Source organism: Mercenaria mercenaria, chromosome 2 (assembly GCF_021730395.1).
Source record: "Mercenaria mercenaria strain notata chromosome 2, MADL_Memer_1, whole genome shotgun sequence".
Taxonomy (NCBI): domain Eukaryota; kingdom Metazoa; phylum Mollusca; class Bivalvia; order Venerida; family Veneridae; genus Mercenaria; species Mercenaria mercenaria.
Genome location: NC_069362.1, coordinates 48354705 through 48361772, shown reverse-complemented (window position 1 = coordinate 48361772; position 7068 = coordinate 48354705). Strand labels below are relative to the sequence as shown.

Below are 7068 nucleotides of genomic sequence, written 5' to 3'. Positions count from 1 at the left end.
CCTCAAAAGTACAGTGTCACGTAATTTCTGTCTACTACTTTATTTTTGAAAATTTTTGCATAAAATTTACTTTTTTTCACCCATGTATTAACGGGAGAAAAATCGTGTGCAAACGAGGCAATTCACGTGCTGTTAATACATGATTCTTATATCTGAAATGCTTTGTCAAGGACGTACAGTCAAACTCGCTTTATACGTACTCTTCGGGACCTGGGAAATGTGTTCGTATCAAACGAAATTCGTATTAACGAATGTATGACACCCGGATAATTTGCCTGAGCATGTTGGGCAGTATCACCAGTGAATAGCTTCCGATGAATTAAAAAACAGTAGTGAGTAGATGTTCATTGGTTGTTTTAAACTGATTAAGTGAGTGTATTCAGGTTAGTATATACAATAAAGTAACTCAACAAAATTCATACTTAAACACGTAAAAAAATGTATGAAAATAAAATTTGATGTACAAATGTATTGGCTTTCTCGGTTCACAAATCCCTCACGGGTATATGACATATCATACAGGCATTTTCCTTGTAAAATAACTATAACTTGTAATAATGGCAAACTGACTTTTATCATTAAGTGATTGAATTTGAATTGCATTTCATCAGTTGTCTTCCTATTGTTGTATGAGATACATGTTTGCAGTTCATTTCGTTTTCCTCCTATTAGATTGATCCGGAAATAAAACGATATTTTGAATATGCAAATCAGTATTATTAAAATCATAATGCAATCTCAAAAATCGATAAAATGTTGGTTGAGGAAGTTTCACGCCTGAAAGCTTTGGACAGAATACACAATAATTATCACGTTATTCCGATATACCGTAGAAATGTTTTATCTTATGATTATATCTATCTGAGTGTATAGAAATTGTATTTCATTCGCAAGGTGGTACCAATGATTTGAATAAATACCCATGTAGGATTGGTACTTAAGATCATATTACTACACCAAATTAAATTCAAATGCACTGGTATCATATTGCGGAAGACATTAGTTATAAATCAAAATTTGGTTTTAAATTTCATTGAGGTACATTTGTAAATCAACATTCATGCTATGTTTCTAAATGTGTTATATGATTTAAAAGTACAATATCAAATACTACTGTAAAATACCCGCCAAGAATTCTAAAAATAACGCTTTGAGGTTCGCTGTAACCCTTATTATTTAAATGCATTTTAGTATTGGAACATGGAAGTGTGTTCCTTATATCAGATGATTTGCTAAAATAATTATAAAGGTTTCTTGTTTTGTGTGAGTAATCGGCGAAAGTCCCCACCCGGACCTGATGGATGGAACTACTTTGGCGAATCCCCATCAAATACTTGCGAGTTAGATGTCTTTAAAACGTACTGAAACAATAGGCTAAACATTTTTCAAACAATCCCAGAAACGTTATAATTATTTTGAATATGAAAGTGGGCTAACAGGTTTGACATTTAAATTGCACGGGAGATCGCCATGATTTTCATCCTGACTGGACACTGGATTTAAATAAATTCAGAAGAATTTTTTTTGCTTTGTGTAACCTTTGCTGTTATAATAATATTTCAATATTATTTCTGTCAATGGTTATGTTTTCATGAATAATTTTTCTGACAAGTCAATACTTAGACACAGGAAATGTCTCACGTTTATTATACTGAGTAAGTTTATTTTAACTTTCAAATAAATTCCAAGATCTGTTTGACTTTACTGTTCAAATATTATCGCAAAGTCAGGATTTGAACCAATTGCTTGCGAACTTTTGGTAAAACTAATCGAGTATCTATATTTAGATATACTTTTGTAAAGGAACCGATAGTCATATATTCACCTAGTCCTTCACCGGAGGACACAAGGTCTTGCATTTTATGATATACACCAGCTTCTTATGCCTGTGGTGTATTATAAACAAAACACAAAGGAGCCGGTAGGTAACAAATATTATAATTATGCATGAGGCAAGTGTTTTATCGCTTCAATGTAGCGACGATAATACTTCCTGTTTGCATGAGGTAAGTTTTTAAGTGTCTGTCTCCATCGCTTTCAGACATAGTTATGATAATATTTGCATTAGAAAGTGTTTAGTCTTCAAATGTAGAGACGATACTGTATATCTACGAGGCAATCGTTAAGTGTTTACCTTCATTGCTTTAAAAAAGTGAGAATAATGCTTTTTAGCTCGACTATACGAAGTATAAGGAGAGCTATCCTACTCGCCCCGGCGTCGGCGTCGGCGTCTTTCCGCGTCCCCACCTTGGTTAAAGTTTTGGTGCACTTTCTCTTTTTTCAACTTATCTCTGTAATTACTTGATGGATTTGATTCAAACTTGAAATACTTATTCCTCATCATCATCCACATCATCTGACATAAGGGCCATAACTCTGGCACCAATATTTCATGAATTAGCCCCCCTTTTCACTTAGATTTTCAGTTTAAAGTTTTGATGCACTTTCACTCTATCTCTGTTATTACTGAATGGATTTGATTCAAACTTAAAATATTTGTTCAACATCGACACCCACATCATATGACACAAGGTGCATAACTCTGGCACCATTTTTTCATGAATTATTCCCCCTTTTTACTTAGAATTTCAGGTTAAAGTTTTGGTGCACTTTCACTCTACCTCTGTTATTACTGAATAGATTTGATTCAAACTTAAAATAGTTGTTCAGCATCATCACCCACATCATATGACACAAGATGCTTAACTCTGGCACAGTTTTTCATGAATTATTCCCCTTTTTACTTAGAATTTCAGGTTAAAGTTTTGGTGCACTTTCACTCTATCTCTGTTATTACTAAATGGATCTGATTCAAACTTAAACAATTGTTCAATATCTTTACCCTTATCATATGATGCAAGGTGCATAACTCTGGCACCAATCTTTTATTATTTATTCCCCCTTTTTACTTAGAATTTTAGGTTAAAGTTTTGATGCACTTTCACTCTGTCTTTGTTATAACTGAATGGATTTGATTCAAACTTAAAACAGTTGTTCAACATCATCACCCACACTATATGACACAAGCAGCATAACTCTGGCACCAATATTTTATGAATTATGTCCCTTTTTGCTTAGGATGTACTTATATAGTGTTTTGATACATTTTATCTTTACCTCTCTTATTACTTAAAGTTGATATTTTTGACATAGACTCAGGCTATTGTGCAATATCTTCATCTACAATTGGAGTCATTAAACATTCCAGTGATAGCTCTAGTTTCCTCAGATATGCCCAGTTTCACTATCCAGCATCGAAAAAGTCGAGCACGCTGTCTCCTGTGACAGCTCTTGTTTTTTTTTGCACGAGGAAAGTGTTTAAGTGTCTGTCTTTATCGCTTTGTTATAGTGACGAAAATATTTTATATTTATATGAGGTAAGTGTTTACTGTCTGTATTCATCACTTCAAATTTTTGTTTCACGCCTTCTCTGCATTTATCACTATTTAACTATAATGGCAATAATACTTGTTACTTGCAGAGGTAAGTGATAACTTTCTGTCTTCACCGCTGCAAACATATTGACTACAATACTTGTTATTTGCACGAGGGAATTGTTTTGGTGTCTGTGTTGTGTGTCATCATCGTTTCTATGTAGTGTCAATTATATTTGCTACTTTCACGCGAGGTAAATGTCTTAGTGTCTGTCTTCATCGCTTTAATATGGTTGCGACAATACTTGCAACTTGCATGAGGAAATTGTTTTAGTGTCTGTCTTACATCGCTTTAACTACATTGACTATAATACCATTGTTTTTGCATGAGGTAAGTGACTGTCTTCATTGCACTAGATATAGTGACGATAACACTTGATATCTGGATGATGAAAGTGGTGTTGCAAGTGCTCCTATTATTGTGACGAGGACACATTAATTTCATGCGGTAAGTGTTTTTAGTGTTGCTCGAAATATTTAATGATTGCTTAACGCTGTTTTCATTTTTAGATAAGTTATAAAAATATTATATGTGGTAATTGTTTACGACCTCTGCTTTCTTTATTTGTATTGTTATGATAAAGATACTTATTGTGGCATGTGTTACGGGTTTTGATCTATGGCATCTTGTTGCTTGTACTGGTGTGATCTGCCAGTTGATCCATCTGTCCGTCCATCTTTTCTTTCTTTCTTTCTTTCTTTCTTTCTTTTTTCTTTCTTCCTTTTGATATTAAACATTAAGATAGTTTTCATTGTTCTTTCTTTTCATCTTTCTCAGTTACTTTTTATTAGCCTAAATTGGGCTAATATCTATATCTACCTACATTTGCAAACTATATGCCATTAAAGAAAAGAAATTATTACATGATAAAAATGTAATTGTTTTTACTAAAATCTGTATTTTACGAACGTTTTAAACTATGTTCTTTGCATCAAAAAGAATAAACCTAATTTTACATTTAAGGTTACTGATTATTCGCACGCGTTCTGCAAAGCAAAGCACTCAAATGCCGGAAGAGGAAGTAAATTCTCAGATACACCAGAACAGAGAGGCTCAGGCCCAACAAGAAATTGTGACACCTCACCAGAGTCCAACTAACAGAACAAATAGCGAACATGAACACGAAGATAGAGGGATAATTATCTTCAGTATTAGGCAATGGTTCGGTATTTCCTTGCTAAGGAACCCTTACAATACCTTCCGAAACCCGTCTGAGCCTCCACCATATGATGCTGCATGTGCTCCTCCACCAACATATGAGGAGACAGAAGGGGTTAGCAGATCCACAAGAGAAACTGCTGAAGTTACCTGTGGGGAAAGGTTAGAGATACCAGTTGATTCGCCACCATCATATACTGTTTAAAAGCGAGGAAGTTTATATGTGTATGCTAATCGTTAGTTAACGTTGCTTCAAATCTACTGTTAATAAAAATATAAAAATGTTGTCATTTTACTAATCTGTTAAGAAAGTATTGATTGCTGTGGAGAATCTGGCGTTTGCAGTACCAAATTGAGTTCAAACAGTGTAAACTTGATGTATGACATTTAGACAAAAACATACTTGGAATGTTATATTTATGTAAACATTTAAAACAGTTTTTAAGAATTAGTGTCTGTATAAATTTTTCGCATGCCTCTGGTGAGTAAATGTTCTGGCGATTAATATGGTGTACAATATTTCATAAATCTATATCTAAGGATACACTAAGGAATGAATTGGCATTTTTTTTGATCATCTTTTGTTTTTTATTTTATATATTAAACTAATTATACTTTCCTCTATCAAATGCCAAAAAGATTAATTTAAAAGTTCAAATATAAAACATTTATTTGATGAAACTGCATGATAAACAGTAAACATTTGACACGTGTTTATCACACACCTTACTGAAAAGAACAACAAGGCTATAAATTTAGTCACTGTATTTTTCGACCATCATCTTAGCATTTGATTTTATGGTCATCTAATGCTCTAGAGGGGGTGTTAATTGAAGATATGTTGCTCTGATGTAACACATATTATATGGGTGATTTTTGTCACGGATTTTGACTGGCTGTCTTGGTCAAGAGGAAATAAGTGTTGTAATAATGTTCAAACAGTCTAATTCATTGGTAGAAAAAAGGAAGTTTAGTTTTTGATGAAGGCGGAGTCCAAGGATAAAGTTCATATAACACATTTCCGTCTTTTTCTCAGAACAGAAATTCACAACTTGATGAAGTGTTTGAAGTGATTCAATTCCGTTATTTATGAAGGACATTGCATTAAGATTGGCAATCTATTTCTTTAAAGGGTGGTCTATAAAAGAGTATCACAGTTTTGTAATAAACTAATCCATTCTTGAATCATATCACTTTTAATTGACTTTGGAAGGAATCAGAGACCCAAAAATAGTTTTGTTCAGTGTAACTCTTTTTTTTCTGACAATTTAGGGACAATTTGTGATGCACGTTGGTAGTTTGGACAACCACACAAAGTTTGGCTCATTTGACGTACAGATAAGATAGTTGAATCTGTTTGAAGATAACAATAGAGTTTTTACATATTTTGTTATCTAAACATAATCGTGATGGCATTGCACAAAATCTTATATGAAAAGTATCATGGTATAGCTTAATCTTTCCCCTTCATTTTGGTATGTTACATAACATGTCTTTTCTTTGGAAATATGGAAAAAAATATGTTTAAGCACGGCACCCAATCACTCCTTTGTGTTAGATTATATGTCACACACTGTCTCCTCTTTGTAGTATTTACTCTTCGGTTCTGATACGGGAACAATAATTGAACTTTTAATATTCACTGTTTGGCTTTTCTCATTATCTAATCTTAGGCGGGAGCAATAATATGGCTTGTAGTACTCTCTGTTCGCGTGTACCCATAGTGTATTGATATTAGGCGGGAACAATAATATGACCTGTAGTATTTACCATTCGGTTGTTCTCATGATATTAAATGATTATATCAATCTTAGGCTGGAACAATGATATGCATTTGTCGTCGGGCTGCTTAGTAGTAATATACAAGCTCGGTTGGCCGATATTTTGTTTACATTCAGGGACAGGCACGACACAAACAAAACGTTATAATGAGGTTTTAACAAAACACATGTCAGACGCAATGTATAACTTCCAGTTATACATATGATGTTTCAAAGACACTTGATTACCTGTAAATTCTGTAAATTAATTATATATTATAATATATTATTACAAAAAATGACATTGCGTTGCAACACAAAAATGGTTCAAAATATAGCAGACATTGATCAATCGGTTGTAATTGGGTAATGAAATTAATATGTTTACTAATAGATGAATTATACGGTGTAAGGGAAATAAATCTTTGTAAAACCTGCGACAGCTTCGACTTTAGTTAAAATAGTGAAAAGTGGAAACTTCACAGGTCGCTCAATACGACAAAAACGAAAATGCTGCAGGCTCGGTTTGATTGAGCCTGTTTATGGACGGTAGTGGAACTACTCTACTTATGTTATTATGACAAATGATAAGCTTATCTACATTCCTTCAACTGAATTTACTTTAAAGTATACAATGCATATATACCATAATCTTGTTACGAATTCACTAAAGACACACATTTTCGATTGTTTGATACGAAAGGGAAGAAATATT

At 33.3% G+C, this 7068-nt stretch overlaps 1 long non-coding RNA gene across 1 annotated transcript; it reads left to right on the top strand.

Moving 5' to 3' along the window:
- The first annotated feature begins 480 nt into the window (after positions 1-480).
- LOC128555103 (uncharacterized) lies at positions 481-6790 on the top strand. The gene is made up of 2 exons (XR_008369792.1): positions 481-3882; positions 4399-6790. It is a non-coding gene; the product is annotated as an uncharacterized LOC128555103 (long non-coding RNA).
- The last annotated feature ends 278 nt before the right edge of the window (positions 6791-7068 follow it).